This window comes from Rhinatrema bivittatum, chromosome 6 (genome assembly GCF_901001135.1).
Source record: "Rhinatrema bivittatum chromosome 6, aRhiBiv1.1, whole genome shotgun sequence".
In the NCBI taxonomy this organism is placed as follows: Eukaryota; Metazoa; Chordata; class Amphibia; order Gymnophiona; family Rhinatrematidae; genus Rhinatrema; species Rhinatrema bivittatum.
In genome coordinates, this window is record NC_042620.1 from 214,178,568 (window position 1) to 214,198,492 (window position 19,925).

Genomic DNA, 19,925 nt, shown 5'->3' on the forward strand with positions numbered 1-19,925 from the left:
AAAATAGGAGAAAGTTGTTAAACTTTTGTGTGTTCTCAAGAAGTAGCTTTGTTTAATACAGCTTTCCCATTATCTCTAAGCACAACAAGTTTTAAAAATGATGCTTTCTAGACTTTCACTAGCCTTAGGAAGGAGCAAATATTATATGTTCAGTTCTGAAGGCTGCCAGAGACCAATAGAATGTGTGCATGTATTTGGATGAATATGGATGTGCAGGCATGTTTGTGGTCAGAGTGAAGACCATCAGAGGAACATCTAGAGTGATGGCTCCTGTTGGGTGATCTCAATATCTATTTTCAGGCACATATCTATATATGTATATATTACATGCATACCTTGTGACTGTCTGCTTTTAGCACAGTTTTTGTGTTTCTTACATTCTTTGCTCTCCTTTGGCCAAAAACAGCTTTAAGTGATTGGGCCCTTTGTGACACCTTTGATTTCCTGAAGTTGGTGAATAGAACAATTTACTGCAAAAATCTCTCTACGGTTATAACTCACCTAGAGCATATTGACGGTTATATGAGAAAGAAGTGTAAATAAATTAAAAACAGAAATATATTGGATAAATTAAGTCCTTAGGAAACTCTTAGAACTGCTATTTTGGTTCACTTCAAAGAGAGCTATTTACATTGCTTAAATTTATAAAATATACCATTAATATGTTACTAATTATTATTATTATCCAAAGCTTTTTTTTTCTACAGACATAGAATCAGAGAAAGCCTTTGGGAAACAGGGCTCTAAGTAATCTCTTTGTTTTCTTTTAAATAGTCCAGCAATTATAAAATAAAAAGTAAAGTCTTACTAATAGCGCCTCTGGAAAGGATATCTAATAATGTTGAGTCTTTTTTTAAATGTCTGGTCTATTTAGTATATCGTCAATTCTGAGTTGTACCCTGGCCTTTGCTCTTTCCGATGATGAGCAGTTCTTTAAAAGAATAAAATAAAATAGAAAAAGCCAAAAGGATAGCAGAAAACTGTGATGACAGATGCTAACAATTAAGTTTCTAATCACAAAGAAGGATTGTTTGGGCCTCCCTGTCATGGCACTGCAGAAGGTAAAGACATGAATGAATGAGATAGAAGTAATTTGTAGTTTAAAAGCGATCATATGCTAAAAAGTAAAACACTTTGCACACTTTTGTTAGCACTGATCTTTGCCAGCCTTGGTATAGTTAATCCATGTCAACAGCATACATTTCACCTGCTGCATGACTTGATTCTCTTCCTGTTGCATTTCGTTTTAAATAGAACACACCTGCATCTGCAGCGCAGTTCAGTTTGAAAGGCATACTTAATCTGTGCCTCATTAAATGGATATTTTTGTTTTTGTATTTTTTTTTGATGACTCGCTCCAGCCACCACATATTATGGCAGGATTTCTTGCCTGGGTTTGATTAAAACATTGCGTTTGATCAATGTAACAGATTGAAACAGTTGTTTATTACTGGTCAAAGCTTAAGAATGGGATAGACATTTTTTTCCCTCTTTTTTTTCTTTTCTTTTCCTGGCCTGCTATTACCATCATACCATCTATGATTTCATCCTTACTGGAAACGTTTAATGATCGCGGTGTCTCTCTTCTTTTCTCAGACATTATTTCTGTGCAACAATGAAACACGTGGTTTTGAAGGATTAGATTCTATGTCAAGGAGTTCAAAAAGTGCACTGTAACCAAATAAATAGAGAAGAGAATCTGAGACTTTATCTGTTTTATGACTCACTGTGGACTGATACGCCAGGTTGTGCTAATGTTGCTTACAATACAATTTCAAAATGCTTATTCTAAACGCAAAACATACTAGGGGCCCTAATCTGAAGAAATGATACTCTTTTGATTTTATTGTGACCCAAAATAGGAGCTATTATTCTGTATTGTGCTTATTTTATGTTGATAGTCACAATTTATTGTTATTAAATAACAATAACCATAATATAATTTGTACAGCACATATCAGATGTACACATACACAGCACTGCGCAGAGACATGTAATAGACAAGCCCTACACCTTGAGGCTTACAATCTGGTCAAGACAGACAGACAGAACATAGAACTAAATAAATAAGGACATTTAGGACACAAATCATTTGTAAATACTGCAGAGTTTAATCTTGCACTTGAAAACTGAAGACAGGCAGCATTCTTTCCATTAATTAACCTTTGATTCCAACATTATGATTGCTTGTTAAAATGAATTTCTTATTCCATTCCATCTGAATTGCTTAATTAGACATATCTGCCCAAGTTTTGCTCTTCTGAATATATATGAGGTCAATTTTAAGTAATTTGATGAGCGGAGAAGTTACCTGAGTAAAGTTATCCAACAACAGAACTCACTGGGATAAACAGCATTCCATTGAATATCCCCAGATAATGTAGGCCAAAGAACTTTTAAAAAAGGGCTTTATCTGTCCAGACTTACTAGACTAACTTTGTCTGGGCAAAGCTGGATATCAGCACTGCCCGGACAAATGAAACAGTGCCCCATGAACACCCATCACACCATCTCTTTTAACCCAGGTAAATTTTGTGTGGGCAAACCCTTTGATTATTGACCCCATAGATTTATATATATATAAATGTTTATATATTTAGCAAAATTCCACATGTAACTGTTGGCAAGAGTGAGAGGAAAAACCAATAATTACCATCTCAGTATTGCTGATTCTCCAGTTCGTTGGGTTACAGGCAGCACATTTGCACAGCTGGGACCAATAACTTCTCTGTCGTTAGTATTCTCCTATGATATGAAATTAAAGTGAATTGGAAATGTTTATGCTATAAATGCCTCGCAACCCATTAAACAGACAACACAAGCTAAAGATTTGCCCTTTAAGAAATGCATTTCTCCCACATTCCTGCCATCATCTGCACCCGGTGCCCACCCAGACACACAGATGTATACAGGCACACGCATACCTAGGCATTCATGCACACCCAACCAAAAGGCAGCAGCCTCACGCAAAGCTTTCCTTCAGACATCAGAAACTCTCCTACTGAGCAAGCTGAATGTACAGCCCCATCTTCATTAGGGTAGACACCATTACTTCTACCTGACCTTGTCAGACCCCAGTAGAAACAGAAGTTTGCATTCATGTGCAAACTCTAGTTAGCCATTTGCCTTAACTTGCGTCTACAGGAGCGGATCCTTTACCTGCATGGGACACGTTGGATGCATGCTCCCTGAAGCATGCTTGCAGCCTATCTTTTAATGTGGTAGTCACTAAATTTGTGTTTTCACTGTCTTAAAAAAAAAAAAAAATCACCTCACATTTAACCAGATTGGTGCAAAAAAAAAAAAAAAAGTCCTCTTCCTTGTTTGCACTCGTCAATAATTGGCACAAATCAAATTATTTAAGGTTGTTCACTGCGAAGCATGTGAGTGCCCTATTTCATCATGCGCACCTGACATGTATTTTCCTTGAAACTAGATACCTCTCCTTCAAGAGACACATGCCAATCAACGGCACAACATGAGGAAATACCATAAGTGCATAAAGAAGACTTGCTGACATGTGTCTGCAAATTGATCTTCAAGATGTGGAGTGCCTCTGGGGTGAAACAGTATGGAAAACCAAGAACAGCTTGAGCTAAATGTGTTTTTCATTTCATTTCAAATACCGCTAATGCATCGATAGTGCATCACACCCCAGTGAGCCACCAGCCTAGTGAGAGGGTGAAGATTACGAAACAAGACACTCTGAGCTGTATACAGGTATAATTAGCTTACAATAAAGATACTAATTTTCTTGCTCTTTAGGTTGCTTGTATTCAATGAAATTAACAAGATCGCTCCCTCCAGTGGACTTTACTGCAGTCTGACAATTCTGTGCCTGTGCTTACCTCATGTTGATTTTTGCATGCTCTGGGATGCAAAGGCAGCTACATTTATTTATGATCACAGTGTAGTGTCTGCATGTCCCCTGAATGATATGTCAAAATATTTTTTATACTGTTTTTAGTATTGCAGATAGTTATAGACAACTTGCAGGGAAATTGTTTTAAAAATGTCCGTATTTACTTTACGTTTTTCGGAGCTGTAATGAGCTTACATATATTGCATTATGCAAATTATAAGCCATACATGAAACAAAGCAAGAGTGATATGTACTGTAGTGACTGGAAGCTCATAACATTTGAAAGACAGAATCTCAATATTAAATTGAAATGCTGACTGATATGAATCCCTGTGTTAAATGAGGTCATACTTTGCTAATAACAGAGGCCATTTTTGTCCTGAAATGTAAAGCATTTGCACCTATTCTATTCCAGGGCCTGCTTTGTTGGTAAATTGCAGCATACTTTTAATCTAGACATTAAGGAGGTATCTTCACTAAAGGACAATAATAGAGTTTTCACAGTTAAAAGCAAGGATAGGCAGGAAAACATTAGCACTTAGTTCTCTAATAGGTCAATTTTAAAAACGTTGCTTGCACAAAATCAGCCACATACATGTTAGGACTTATAATGGCTTTTTATCTAGTAATATCTATGTGGTTGATACGCTGTCAGGCTGGTGGCCCCTGCAGCACACTCACACAGGTATCATGTCTTAATACATGTTTATTTAATAACAGTGACAAAATAACATTTCCTGACCTTGCACTGCAGGTAAACTTAACAGGTAACTCACAGTTTGGGTAAAGCTACTTCCAGTCCAGGTCACTTCGCAGTAGATTGTCTTCATAGACAGCACACAAACACAGCTAGTGAACATTGAAGTCCATATTCAGCCTCACTATTGAATATAGCCGGCTCGCTTAAAAGTAGCTGGCTAATTTTATCTGAATATCAGAGTTAGCTGTTGTAACTCCTCTCCAAAATGCCCTTACGTAATCCAGCTAAATTTTAGTCAGGATAATAAGATAGCTGGTGTGCCTAAATATTCATTTAGGGGCAGATATTTAAAGGGATACGCGCGTAACCCCCGAAAAGCTGCCCCTTCTACCCCCTGCGTGCGCCGAGCCTATGTTGCATAGGCTCGGCGGCACGCGCAAGCCCCGGGATGCGTGTAAGTCCCAGGGCTTTCCTGGGGGGGGAGGGGCGTGTCGGGGCGTGTCACGGCCAGTGTGTCATCGGGGCATTCCGGGAGCGGGGCCGTAGGCATGGTTCCGGCCCAGGGATGTTCTGGGGGCATGAATGCGGCCTCCAGACCAGACCCCGGACCGGAACATGGCGCGCCGGTGCGCGCAAGTTACGCCTGCCTCAGGATTTTAAAAGATAAGCACGGCTATGCATGTATCTTTTAAAATCCGGCGTACGTGTACTTTTTTAAAATCTGCCCCTTAGCTGGATAACTTCTGAGTTATCCAGCTAGATGCTTCTGTATATGGACCTCAATACTTCTACTCACAGATGTGGCACAAGACTTCCAGACTTAACCTTACAGAATAACATTAATACACATCAGGGGAAGAACTCATGGGTCTTCCCTTTGGATTCCAACTCTTCCTTTGGCCTCCTAGCTGTCCAAATATTCCAAGTGTTCCAGCATTTCTTTTAAATCCTCTGAGAACCAATCCAGATCCTTAGGGGTGGGGTCATATTGCAGGTTATCTGCAGACTGAAGTTGTGTTATGTTTTGGTATGGATGTGAACCTTGGGCCGAGGTGAGAGATGTCTCCACCCACAGGGAGCAGACCTGTGGGCCTCACCGCCAGTAGGCGCGGTCTCAGTAGCTAGGACATAGCTGTAAGATAGACTTTATTAGGGAGGAGAGAGCATAACGCATGATGCGGGGAATGCAGTTAAAGGTGCAGTTCTTGAGCAGAACCCGTGGAGTGGGTAATGCAGTCAAAGTACAGTTCTTGAGCTGAGGGTATTCCCAGGGTGATATCTCAGATGTGATGATCTGGAAGTGGCCTGAGGAATGGGATACGCCAGACAGTCTTCCTCAGTAGTGTAGCAAATACCTCAGGTGTGCAGATCCGGTAGTGGCCCGCAGTGTGGGGTACGCCGAAGATGACTGTTCAGTGATGATGGTGTTGAGGTAGTCTGAGGTCCTGGAGCTCAGAAGGTACTTGAGGATGAAGAAACAATATCCTGCAGCGCAGGATAAGGTGTAGCGAATCCTGCTGGTGAGGATGTGGGGTACACCATGGAGAATTCCAGGAAGGCTTGGCAGAGATGAAGCGAAGTGGTACTCACGAGGAATGGTTCCCAGAGATCAAGGCAGGAAGGCCCTTCGAGGAGCGGATAGCCTAGGAACACGGAAGAGCCCCAGAGGACCGGGTACTCAGAGCGTTCACACACCAAGACAGGAACAGGAACCGGAAGTCCAAGGAGAAATGGATTCAACAATGAGAAGAACTCCTTGCTAACTCATAGGAGCATTGGGACAGTCTGTTTAAGTACAGGTAGCAAGAAGATGTCATGTAGAGGGTACACCCCCGAGGTTCCCGCCATGAATTGTACATAGGTGGCCCATGCGAGCGCGCCTAAGTGACTCCAGAAGCAAGATGGCAGTCGGCAGCGTCCACACTGTCCCGGGAACGCCAGGGAGGTTGGCGGTGACTGGCGGAGGCCGCCATTCTTCCAAGAATTGATGGTGCAGCGAAAAAAGAGGTTGCAGCCGTCTGCGACCAACGGGAGCAACAAGCTGGTCTCATCCAAGACTGGCTGAGTGGCATTCAAAGCCAACAATAACACTTTTTTTCCTCTAATATATGAAAATATTTTGTCCAGCTAAGTTGTGGAGTTAGACAAGATCCGATGTTTGATTATTTCTCACATCTCCCCATTTAAATGTTATCTGGACACAAATGTATTCATTTGGGTCTTTATCTGCTTTCATTCATTTACTATCCAGTTAGCACTGATATTTGGAAAAATTGCTGCCATAAAATTAGCTGGATAACTAAAAGAATACTAGCTCCAAAATTATTAAATTCTGCTATTTCAATGAATAATCATGCATTCATAAGTGTTTGTGAAAGTACATCAGAGATGGAAAAACTCTGTAAATATTTTACAGAGAGAAAAATACTCTTGTTCTAATCATAGTCCCATGCTATTTCGATATTCTCCATAATTGTGATTGAGTGACTGCATTTATCATATGATGTTGAAAAACCTTATACTTGTATCTTCCTTAATTTGATTTAAAGTCCAGGCTGCATTTACTGTCTTTACAGATATTTAGAGTCAAACATCCACTCACATGTAAAAGCGTTTTTATCTTTAGAGAAATATTTTTTCCTTGGTCTGAAAAGATACCAGACTGCACTTGACACAGCCTCAGTTTTTGAGATATCTGCTTCAGGAGTGCTTGTCTGAAAAAGTTGAAATTAATTCTGGCAGCAACTGGAAGTGTTTTCTTTCTTCGTCCCTTCATCTGAATTGAAACTGCAAATCCTGCCATATTTAAAATAATATTATGTGACCTCCCGATCAGTTGTCACACAATTACAAACCACTCATGGTTATGATTCCAAGTTCAAATAAGTGTATTCCATTCCAGTTCTTCATTTAATCCAAAAGGGGTCATCATTTTCAATTTAAATTTCAAAAACAGTTTTCTGTAAGTAAGAAAAATTCTGAATATTACCTCCTCATCAATGCTCTTGTACCTCTTCAATGATCACCTAACAAAGTTGATCAAAAGTAATTATGAATCTCATAATATTGCACTAATGATGCTTCCAATATTTTTAAATTAACGCAACTATGATGTTCTATAAGTCTAACTCTACATTGTCATTTTGTCCACCCCATGTATAAAAAGGGCCAGGAGTACATAATAATGTTGTTATACTTGTTAGACTTTTGATCAACTACGTTGGAAGTGTATGCTTCCAGCGTAGCTCCTATGAGCACTATGGTGGAACATTCATTCCACTGAATATACAGGACAAGTTATCTGGGTAAACTTAGCCAGATAACTTGTCCACTAAACATCTTACTGAATATGGACCTCACTGTGAACATTATCTGCTCTTTGGAGTTTACAATCTACTCAAGACCAAGGAGATGCACAATAAAAAAAAAAAACAAGTAAGAGGCTTTGAGTTAAGACAAAAATTCATTCTGGTAGTACTCATAAAACCATGATAAACTGTACCGTGATTACTCTGCCAAAAAAACTGATTATACATAGATACAGTATAATACACACACAATTCACAGAGACAACTCTATGGGGAAGATAGAGCCATTCTTGGCACTAAAAATACTAGGAAGGAGGCTAAGGAGAGAAAGGAAGAGAGACAGTAGGATTTTAAGATTGCAGAATAGAAAGGAGAGAGTTATAAAAGAACATGTACAGAGGAATAGTTGATATTGAATGACATGGCCCAGAATCTATAAACATAGCCCCAGACTCCTACAATTCTGTGACCACAGGAGAGAGCAGATAATGTTACTGCAGGATAAATAGGCCACCATAAAATACACATACTAACTCGTTCCTCAACAAAAAATTCAATTAAATTGTCATCCAACATTATGCTGAAAACAGCTGTCACCTCTTCCCTGTAGTGCCAGCAACAATGTTATGAAGTGGACTGATTGACTCTCTCTTCTTCGCCCATTCCCACCAATGAGTAGAAGAGCTATGGGAGGGAATTTTCTATTTTTCACTGTCTTAACTTTCAAGTCTATGAAGACTATATAAAATGGATTACAATAATAAAATGCAGTTCAAGTACAATGCAAAAATACAATACAAAAACAATATTTAGAATGTTAAAGCATATAAACTTGAAACATACATTTACATAGTCAGCATAAAACATATACACTAAGAAATCATTAAATTAACCCAAAAAAACCCAAAAAAACTATGAAGGTAACATCAGCTTGAAAACACACATTCAACCTAAAAACCCATCCCAAATTCAAAGTAAAGGACCAGCAACTAAAAGAGATTTTGACTCTGGCTATGCTGACTATATTCCTGCTGACATCTAGTGACCAGAAGAGAAATGCTGGTTCTGCTGATTCACCTCATTACCTGGATCACTACTTTTTTCTACTATTGCAGTTAATATATGATTTTAAAATGTATGTATTTTATGTATTTTATGTATTTTTTTTGTCTTTTCCCCTGTTTTTCTTCTTTCAGCAATTTCTGCCACCTTTACCCTCCCCCAGGTGGGATACTTGGGTAGGTCAAGGGGATACTTGCCAGGCCCCGGCATCCCGCAGCGGCTGTCGCCGGGCCTTCCACTGCGTGCCAGGCCTCATACCGAGGTTCGGCGTCCTCTGCCATGTTAGCTACGCCCCTACGCACGCTCGCGGACCGCCCGGACTCATGTAGGGCCAAGGGCGGGTCTTAGCTCCGCAGCGCGCCCTGATTGATCCCTCAATATAAGGAAGTTCCTGGCTATGCTTCCTTGCCTTGGCAATCGGGTCAGTTTGTTCTGATTGCCTCTGCATTTGTTCCTGCTCTTGCCTGTTCCTAGTCTCGTTCCAGGATCCTTCTGTTCCAGTTCTGTTCCTGACTCGTTCCTGCATCCTAGTTCCTGTATCCTGCTTGTTTCTGTGTTCGTCTGTCTGTCTACCCAGGTAGTACCCTCGGACTGTCTTACTGATACTGACCTCAGCTTGTTCCTGACCTGCCTGCCGCCTGCCTCAAGACTTCAGCCTGCCTTCGACCTCGTCTGACCTCCAGTACCTGACCTCTACTCTACTGACCATCCTCGGACTGACCTCTGGATCTTGACCTTTGCCTGCTTGACCTTGTCTCCAGATTCTGGCTCTGTTCCTCGCCTTGTCATCACCAACTCTGTTCTGGTTCTCCTTGTTCCAACCAGCCTCCAGTTTTGAACCCGATTGTGCTCCCCCCTGTGTCCGTGGGCACACCGGACTTCCATTCTCTCCGGAGACCCTGCGAGGCCCACCTAAGTCCAAGCGGCCCGGGTCCCTACGGGCTCCTCCCGGGGGGACCTCGGGCTTCCAGTGGTGAAGCTCTTCCCAGCCTCTGTCTCCTCCAGTGCTCCACCCCCTTGGGGCAGTTCCCTTTCAGGAGACGTTCCGTCACTGTCCCAGGACAAAGGTCCACCCCCAAGCGCAACAGTCCAAGGGCTAGAATGTTGCTTCCTTCAAGATATACCCTTAGTGCTGCTGCTTGGTTGGCAGTGATGGCTACAGTAGTGGCAGCCATCTTCCCTCCCTCCCTGGGCCTCAGCACACAACTTCTGCAGCCAGGGGTTGATTGCAGGAAATATGAACCTGGGGGATTTTTTCAAAAACCAGTCCAAAGGGTATCTATCTGATCCCCTCATGCACTTTCCCTGTAGCACTTGCATCAACAGCTCCCAAAAGCCCGACAAGTTGACCCTGAAACCTGCAGAATTGAGTCAAAATATTTCCAAAATATATCTCCACCACCCACCCACCATTCACTTTTTTTCCTAAATAAGAAGTAGAGCACACTCTAGACCAGAGGTGAAGAAAACAGAGCTGCAGCTTCCATTCCATCCATGAAAATCAGCTGACACCCCCCCCCCCCCCCCAATTCTACTTATATCTCTTACATACATACATATATATATATATATATATATATATATATATATATATATATATATATATATATATATATATCCTGGATTACTGATCTGGCTAACCAATCAGCTCTTGAACCAGTTGCAAATAATGAGACAACCACAATGCCAGCCAGCATGACACATGCACATATTCGGTCATACAAACAGATTTTCAAGTTGCAGAAATTTTATTGGCACATACACACTGACACACACATAAAGACACACACAATCTCTTTCGGTAACAATCCTGACTGCTAGGCAGCACCCTCACCAGCAGAGATCCTCACTGAGCCATGCTGTTTCCTGTTCTAGCCACCTCCTTGATAGCTCCATGAAGGAGGCCAGTCCTATTTAACACTGCCTCTCCCATAACTCAGTGTCTCATCATCGAATCACCTTGGCTCCTTTCTATGGCTCACCTTACCTTGTTACTGAATGGCCTTATAGCCCTTTTGGCCTTCTTGCCTTGTTCTGTGTCCTCCTTGGTCTTCTTGCCCTGTCCTGAATCCTCCTTGACCTTCTTGCTTTTGTCCAGCAACCTCCTTGGCCTTTTTGTCGGTCGTGCGGCTTCCTTAGCTTTCTTGCCTTGCCTCATGGTCTTTGGACGTTCCAGTCTTGCCTTGCCTTGTGGCCTGGCTTGGTCTCCTTGTCTGCCACCTGTCTTATATGTCTTTTGTCCTTTGCCTGTGTCTATGCATACCTTGCCCTGTTCTGGTGTCCCTGTCCTGTCCTTGCCTTGTCCTGTCTGGGCCTCTCAGTGGTCATCCTTTTCCCTGAGCTCTCCCAATGGCCTGATTCTCTTGTTTGTTCCTTGCCCTGCACTCTATTCTGGTTTTGCTCTGTCTTATGTCTACTTGTTTCTCTCCCCATCTGGTCCTTGGCTTCTTGAAGCCTTTCTGTGGCCTTCCTAGTCTTTACGAATCCTACCATGCACTTCTGTTTTACTCTGTTCCCACTTGTGTGTTTAACCCTGTTCCTGCCTAGGAGTGCTACCCTGTTCCTACCTTATCTCTCCTTGCTCCTGCCTTGCCCTGCCTTACCTCTCAGTCAGCCTCTCAAATCCAGCCCTTCACTCTCTCTCAAATACTCTGCTGTCAGGCTGCTGCATATGTGTTCACACAGTGAGTGCTCGCCATCCCAGCACCACGCTGCATCCTAGTGTAAAGTTCTTGCTTGCTGTCAACCCTTCCCCATGCTGTAACAGCACCTCCCTTTCCCATTCTCACTCTCCAGGAGACGCACTGATTTTACAGTCAGCTGCTCCCTCAGAGCTCAGTCAAGTCACCTCAGATAGAAGCCTCCCCAACACTGCACAGGCACTTCCTCCTGCCTCACTTTTTTCCTTTATGTGTCTGTCACTTTTCCTCCAATTCTCCGCCACCGTCCCACCATTCCAGCACATTCCCATTGACTGCATGATACACAGTCTGCTGCTTTTATGGATTTCCAGGCTCAGCTCTGACTACCTACTCTGGGAGTGGGGGATCAGAAGTGACCCATAATGTTCCCTGGGTTTATAAAAAGAGAAAATTAAGCCCTGGTTGAGACTGGAGAGAGCCACTGACCCAAAGCAGCACAGCGCCAGATAGAATCTGGCTTTCCCTGTTGTGGAGCGCTAGGAGAGCGATCCCACTCCTGGGTGATGTGTGTCCTTGGGCCACGGCTCGACCCCAGAGGGCTCTGAAGAGGTGCCGCAGGAGGCGTGGCATGCCCGAGCATGGGCTGGACGGGAGCAGGGCTGGAGTGACATGGAAGACAGGCCCTCCTCCGGACCTGCACGCTTCGGAAGACCCAACAACGCAATGTTGGTCTTGTGAACAGTCCTCCGACCGTTCCCAGCCCTTTCGGAACTGCCGCAGGGTACGGCACGAAGCGGCAGGCCAGATGGAGGCCAGGTCAGTGAAGACTGGAACATGGATTCAGACGAGACTCAGGAACGACGTAGACTCAGGCATAGACGTGGACTCAGGACGAGGTGCAGGATCCATAGACGTGGACTCAGGCATAGATGCAGGATCCTTAGACGTGGACTTAGGCAAAGACGTGGACTCAGGAATGAGGTGTAGGATGCATAGACATGGACAGGCACAGGCGTGGACTCAGGACTGGATGCACAGAGGAGGAATCAGGAACGAGGGCTGAAGGAAGACATGGGCACCGTCCCTCAGAGCGCCCTACTCAGACCACCCGCGGGACTGAGTCGCGGACCACCCTGTCCCATGCGCGCCCTACACAGCCCTGGAAGGCTGGTCGCGGACCACGCAGAGAGCGGGAGAGCACAGGAAAGAGGAAGCAGGTTCGCTGCACTCCTGGCAGCACAAGGCAAGGATATGCTGCTCTCCTGGCAGCACAAGGCAAGGATACGCTGCTCTCCTGGCAGCACAAGGCAGGTTAAAGCATTCGGATCAGGAACAAGGATATCTGGAACAGCAGGAACATCAGGAATGGAACACAGATACTGGAACAGGAGACACACCTCAGGGCTGGAACATGGACATCAGGAACAGCAGGAACATCAGGACTGGATCAAGAGACAGACCTTGGGACTGGAACGGCAGGCAGACATCAGGACTGGACGAGGAGCTCCGACAGGTAACACGAAACACAGGACCTTGCAGAAGTGCTGAAACACAGACGACTTCCTGGAGCGAAGGATCTCAGGAGTGACCAACTCCTTGCGAAGGCAAAGACACACTGAAAGCTGAGCCCTTTAGTAGGGCTGAGGTGGACAACGCCCAGGGAGGGGTCAGCAGGGGGCCACACCTGGATGGCCCTTTAAGAGGAGCAGAGAGGCACGCGCCCGCGCCCTAGGAAGCTGGAGAGAAGAGCTGGAAGCTGGTGGCGTCCTCAGCCACGTGGAAGGCCAAGGAAGCAGTGGAGCAGCCCTGGGCTGGAGCTGGGTGAAGGCAGGTCAGTGGAGCAGCTCCCAGCTGCAAGGACAGAAGCAGAGAGAGGTAAGGATGGCTGCAGAGGAAGCGGGGGAAGGGCTGACTGCAGGAACGGCTCCATGACGTGAAGACAGCCCCAGGAGCAGAGGTAAGACTGCAGGCAGAGTAGAGAGCTGTAGCAGGCTGCAGGCACTGGCAGGGACGGCTTCCCAGCCAGGCAAGGACCCGGGCTGAGCAGGCACCGGCAGAGACGGCCTTCTGACTGGAGGTCCCGGGATTACAGCAGCACGTCGGGGGAAGGCAGGAACAGGAGGAGCCGACCGCATGGCAAGAGCTGCGGGGACAGCCCCAGCTGATTCAGGGAGAAAGCAAGCAGCAGCGTCAGCAGCCAGACTGGCTGTCTGTGAGAAAGGTAAGAGCCTGCCCACGGTTCTTGCGGGCAGGAGCATAACAGTCCCATGTGAAGCAAGTATAGTCAGGACTGGTGCAAGGGTATTAGGAGCCATACGCCAACCGCACAGACTTGCAAACACCCTGGGCCCCACCCTCTCCACACACAATTAAAAATATTCATTTATAATAACAAATTTTACATGGCAAAGAACATTCAAAGTACATTCTTCTGAAGTAAAAATTGTACTTACAACATGTATATTATTTATTAGGGATCTAAATTGGGGGAGGGGGGGGTTCATGTCATTTTCATTTTGTGTCAATTTTCTTCCCTTGATTTCATTATTAAAATGGTTTTAGTTTGTTTGTTTTTTTTTGTTTTGTTTTGATTTCTCCTAATTTCATGGTTAGTGTGCACAGGGATGGTAACTGTAAAACAAGCCCGCAGGTGCACAAATACGTGTGTGTATATGGGTACGTGGCCAGGAATGCGCCAATTTTATATCCTGCATGCACTTAGGTACGCATGTTATAAAATAGCCCTGTGTGCTCCTAATTTTAAGCTTGAGTGCACACAACAGCATAAGTCTGCTTTGGGATCCACAAGTGAGGGAATTTTATAACAGTCACACGTCCAGGCCATCACTAGTTTCACCAATTCGTCCACCAGTCTGCCCAATCTAGAGCTAGGTCCTTCAAATCTCCCCTGTATTCCCCCCCCCCCCCCCCCCCCCCCCAGTTAACCCAGACCCCTCCAACACTTCAGAGATGCCTGGAAATAGTTTTATTAAAACTTACACCTGATCCATGTGCAGAAATATACCTGGGTGTGCACATAGGCGCATAGCTACTTGAACACATATCTCTTGGCCCTGCCACTCAATGCCCATGCCCCTCCCATACTCTGTCCCCTTTTCCCTAATGTGAGATATTCAAATGTTGGTACTTGTGTCTAGGGATGTGAATCGTTTTGCCCTCACTATGTCATACGGGCGACCATCGCCCGTATGACATAGTGAGGGCAAAGGTAGCGCCGGCGCCATTTTGAAGATTGGCAATACGGCCCGCGTGCAGGAGGTCACTCCCGGACCCCCGCTGGACTTTTGGCAAGTCTTGTGGGGGTCAGGAGGCCCCCCCTCCAAGCTGGCCAAAAGTCCCTGGGGGTCCAGCGGGGGTCTGGGGGCGATCTCCTGCACGAGTGACGTCGGGAACCAGGAACCAAAATGGCGCCAGTGCTACCTTTGCCCTGTCACATGATAAGGGCAAAGGGCAAAGGGCCACCGGTGCCATTTCTCTCAACGCAGTCGTGGCCAGAGAGAGGGAGATCGCGTCGGGACCCCTCCACTGGACCCCAGGTAATTTAAAACATTTTGGGGGGTTCGGGAGGGTGGGGGATTTGTTTTAAAGGTTCGGGGTGGGTTTTAGGGTTTTTTTGGTGTGCCGGGTTTCCCGCCCTCCCCCGATTTACGATTTTTAACGATTTTTAACAAAAAAAAAGATGACGATAAGATTTCCCTCCCCCCCCAGCCAAAATCGATCGTTAAGACGATTGATCACACGATTCACACCCCTACTTGTGTGCACATGTGAGTGGCTTATAAAATTGGGTGGACATGTGCATGTGCTAGATGCGCACCCAACTCCCAATTTTGTTGCATGTCTGTTTCTTAAAATGAGTGTGCAGTAACAGAATTTTGTGAGTACTACCACAAAATTCCAAAAATAATGAAATTTCGGCATTTTTTCTTTCGTTTCATGGTTCCCTTTCAATCTTCAACAGAGGTGTGCACGCGCACCTAAAGGACATCAGGGAGAGCTGGAGTCGGTGACATTCAGCCTCAGCGGTGCTCCTCCACCTCATAGATGTCAAAGGCGGTGGCGGTTAAAGCAGTGCTCCGGCTGCTTCGACAGACAAACCTGCACCAGCAGCATCACTGCTGTGGAGAATGGCAGTACAAGGTCGCGCCAAGAGGTCAGCGACGCCGGGTGAATCAGCCTCTTAAATGCCTGACTCACGAGCGGAAACACAACAGTACCCCCTTCTCAAAGTCTGAAGGGGCAAACACAGGATCCAGAGATACTTGATTTCAGAAACTGAAATGAGGAACCATAGAGGACAAACTGGATGAAGACATGGCTGTAGGTTTAGACAAAGACTTAGTGCAGGTTTAGATGAGGACATGGCTGCAGTTCTTGGATGAAGACATGGCTTGAATCAAGTCTGAAGAACCTGAACAAAAATCTGAATGCAGGCATCTCCTACAGGTCGTAGGCAAAAAAAGAAACACTCAGGAAGGAGCAACAGTCAAGCATGGAAGGCCCATCACAGGGACATGTTCACCAAGCTCATGGCCTTCGCAATCTGTTGTGAGTTCAGAATGGAATGGTTGAGAGCATAAGCCCCTGTGCCGTGGTGCGAACTAAACAACCTAGAGGCTGGCCACGGTCCATGCTGCTGGCAGGTGAACATATCCAAGCATGGTCTGACTGGAACTCTTGGGAATACTCTTGTCTTGGAACATGGCTTGAACTTGGAACATGGTTTGAAAGCCTCTCTGAACCTGCACGCACAGGAAGTGAGACCCAGCAATGTAATGCGGCCACTCAAAAGCCCTTTCGCACTTGCTGCTTGGGAACAGCTTGTGCATTGGGACAAACGAAGGCAGAGGACTCAAGACATGCTGAAGCTTGACAAGATGAAAGCACTGAAGACTTGGAGCAAGATGAAGGCTCTGAAGACTTGGAACAAGACAAAGCTCTGGGAGCGCCCTGTACTGCTGTGTGCCCCACACAACCCATGGGCTGGTCATGGACAACAACAATAGCAGTGCAGGCACTAGACTTAGGAATAAGGCAGAAGCTGGAACAAGAACTCCAATGACTGGGACAGGACTCAAGAAACTCAGTCTCAGGAACTCGGACTCAGACTCAAGAACTCAGGACCAGGGATGGGCCCCCAGAATTCAGAAACTTGGAATTAGACTTTAAAACCAAGGGACTTCCGGAGACTTGGACCAGCAAACAAAGATTCTGAAGACTCTGGTCAGGACGAAGTCTTGGAAACAGGAACAAGATGTGGAACACAGGAATGAAGACTTGAACTCAACAATAAGATGCTGAAGAGAGGAACCAGGAATTGATGATAGATAGAAACAGAACAAGCAACATGGAGGACCTTGAGAGCTCTAGCAGACCTTTGCGAAGGCAATGAGGAATTAACTGAAGAGCACTTTTATAGGGCCACCTGGAGATGACGTCTGTAATAGAAGAGAGTCTTTGGAAGGTTTTAGGAATATAGGCCCTCGAGGAGCAAGTACCGGTTCCTATCTGCAATAATAACTCACGATCTCCGTACCTGCGATAACGTTTTAGACAGAAGGGAGTCTTCAGAGATTAGGAACAAAGGCCCTTGTGGAGCGAGTACCGGTTCCTATCTGTAATAGAACTCACTGTGTTCACGTCTGCGATCGCTTCCAGGTAGTCAGGTTCACGCCCTTGCCGGTACAAATTCTGGAGCGCGCGCCCTTACGTCATCAGAAACATGGCGGATCCGCAGCGTCAGGCCAGCCCAGGGATTCTGGGAGATGCGGCAGGGAGACGCCGCGGCAGCAAGCTGTCCTTCAGACCTGGAGGGAGTCGCCACACAAGTAGAAAGGATGGAGCGAGAGCGAAGAGCAGGCACGAACGCAACAGTGCCTGGGTGGGCTTTGCAAATGTAACCAGTTAATGCAACATTCAGTGCTAACCTGCTAAATTCTTGTAGAGAACTCCAATCACACAAATGACTGTGCTAAATCTAACTGCATACATATTGTACAGTTGGATTTTGACAGATACGCAGCTGCACTCTTAGCAGTTAAATGCGGCTCAATATCTGGACAAAGTTAACCAGTTAGAGTTAACCACCGCTGCTGAATATTGACCCCGATACTTTACATATCTATAAGATCAAGATATGAATTTTGTGCCCAGAAATTCAAGGAAGCTGTACATGATGGGGATGATGGAGATATAAAGGGGCTTTCTGTATGTACTAAAGATTTTCTTCCATGTTGTGTCTATGTGGAAAGTGTTTAGTTCATAGGCCCCAAGACAAATAAAGATTTACGTGTTATTCAAGAGGCAAGCATTGTTCCACTTAGGAGGTTCTAGAACAATGGCTCATGATATGAGACTGAAGCAGGATAGACTCGGGAAAGCATAAGGAAACATGTTAGAGGCCTCTTAATGGAGGTGGTGAGGACAAAATGAATCATAATAAAAAACAATTTGGATCAGAAATAGAGCAGCCTTGAATGCTAAAACACAGTAAGGATAAAATGGTATCTCAAATAGTTTCTGTGGTAAGGCTTTAGTAGGCAAAATACGCAAACATGATTGGTCTGATGGTCTTCATCTTCCATTTACTATGTCCTCAGGAGGAACAGTTGAATCAGTCAACAACAAAGGAGTTTGAGGGCAGTTCAAAATTAGGTACATTCTGGACACTATTACAAACATATTATTAGCACATGGGCACAGAGTAAAAAAACTGGCCATTCAGCAGATGTCTTAAATATGTGCCAAATTCTAATAATAAATTCTGGCATACAAAAGGCAGTGGGATGCAATTAAATTTTACCTTCTGAAAATCTGGGCTCAAAGTTGCTTCTGCTTCAAGTGAAATGAATTTGGTGGAGTCAAACGTACAGTGCACTAGTAACTAATCTACATGTGTCCAAAGTACAAAAAAACATTGGCAGCGATTGCTGAGCAGATGACTGGAAATGGGATCAGAACTGTGGGTTTACAAGACAGAATCTGATGTGCCTTGGCAGATCACTTCATTTCCTTAATTATCCATTGCCTTTTCTTACTGCCAAATACTTTCCTGGGATAAATTCTACCCCCTGTTATATCTGTCAGTCATCTGCCATCCTCAATATTCACCATTCTACATTCAAAACTCCTGTCATTTCCCATTTCTTGGCATTATAATTTCCCTTAGCTTCCTGCTAGCAATCTGCCAAATGCATAAACTACTATGGTTCATCCTTCCAAAGGTGCAATATCAAGTCTCCAGGACATGTCCTGTTAGCTAAAATTCTGATGGTGATGGATCCTCTGCTTTGTTTGGCCACTAAAAAATAGAAAAGTAAATGGCACATAATTCTGTAACAATTAGGACTTTAAATAAGCAAACACATGGCTACCAGAAACTAATCTCAAAATAATTGTTTAATAAAGAACTCCTTTTAAGAGAGGGAGAGTTCAAGACGCACCTTAGTAGAGGCTGCGCACAACAAGAGCTCCTGAAACATACTAAATTGTTTAAATTAATTTATCTTTCTGTTTCCTTAATTTAAAATGGGGAAAAGGAAAGGGAAGTCCAGGACCTACCCTGCAGTCCCAGTTCTTCCCTTATCTCTGGGTCCAATTGATACGTTGCTGTACACCTTCCATTTGATATACGGCAGTAAGAACACATTGCTGATTATGTTTTATATTTTCACTTATCCGCTCAACACACTGAATTGGTAATGGACCTTCATAACACCCCGCGGTTACTATACTTTTCCACTGTTTAAGGGTCATGTTTAATCATTTTGTTAAGTTTTTTCTTATTTTTCAAAAAAACCTTTTGGGCAATTTTCTTATTATAAAGTTCAACAATATTCACAAAATTCTCAAGGAGTTCCCCAATATAAAGACAAATTAAGAAATCCAATACTTCCCATTTAATTGAAGGAAGGCGCTGCCCAACCTAATATCATGTTTCATACAAAACTGCTTCAGGGGCTTTAAATTTTGCCTGAAGAGATCAATCGTGAAAAAGTGGGGACTCACTCTGAAACACAAATACAAGCGGATTAGAATGATATATGTAATAGTGAGGACAATATTCAAAAAGCAGAAATACTCACTAGAAACTTGAAATGCTTCTTAAATGAACATTACTTGTATAGGTCACCGGACATTTTTTAACGTCCAACCGGTTTCTCCATTGAGTTTAAATACCTTGATAATAACTCCGTTGAGTTTAATTACCTTGATAATTGCCAAATTGGGTGTAGATTTGTGCGCTCTGGGTTGCACGCACAAATCTACGCCCGTGCATAGGTACGAATATCTGGCCCTGTGGGTATTAGATTTTGTATACCTCATATACA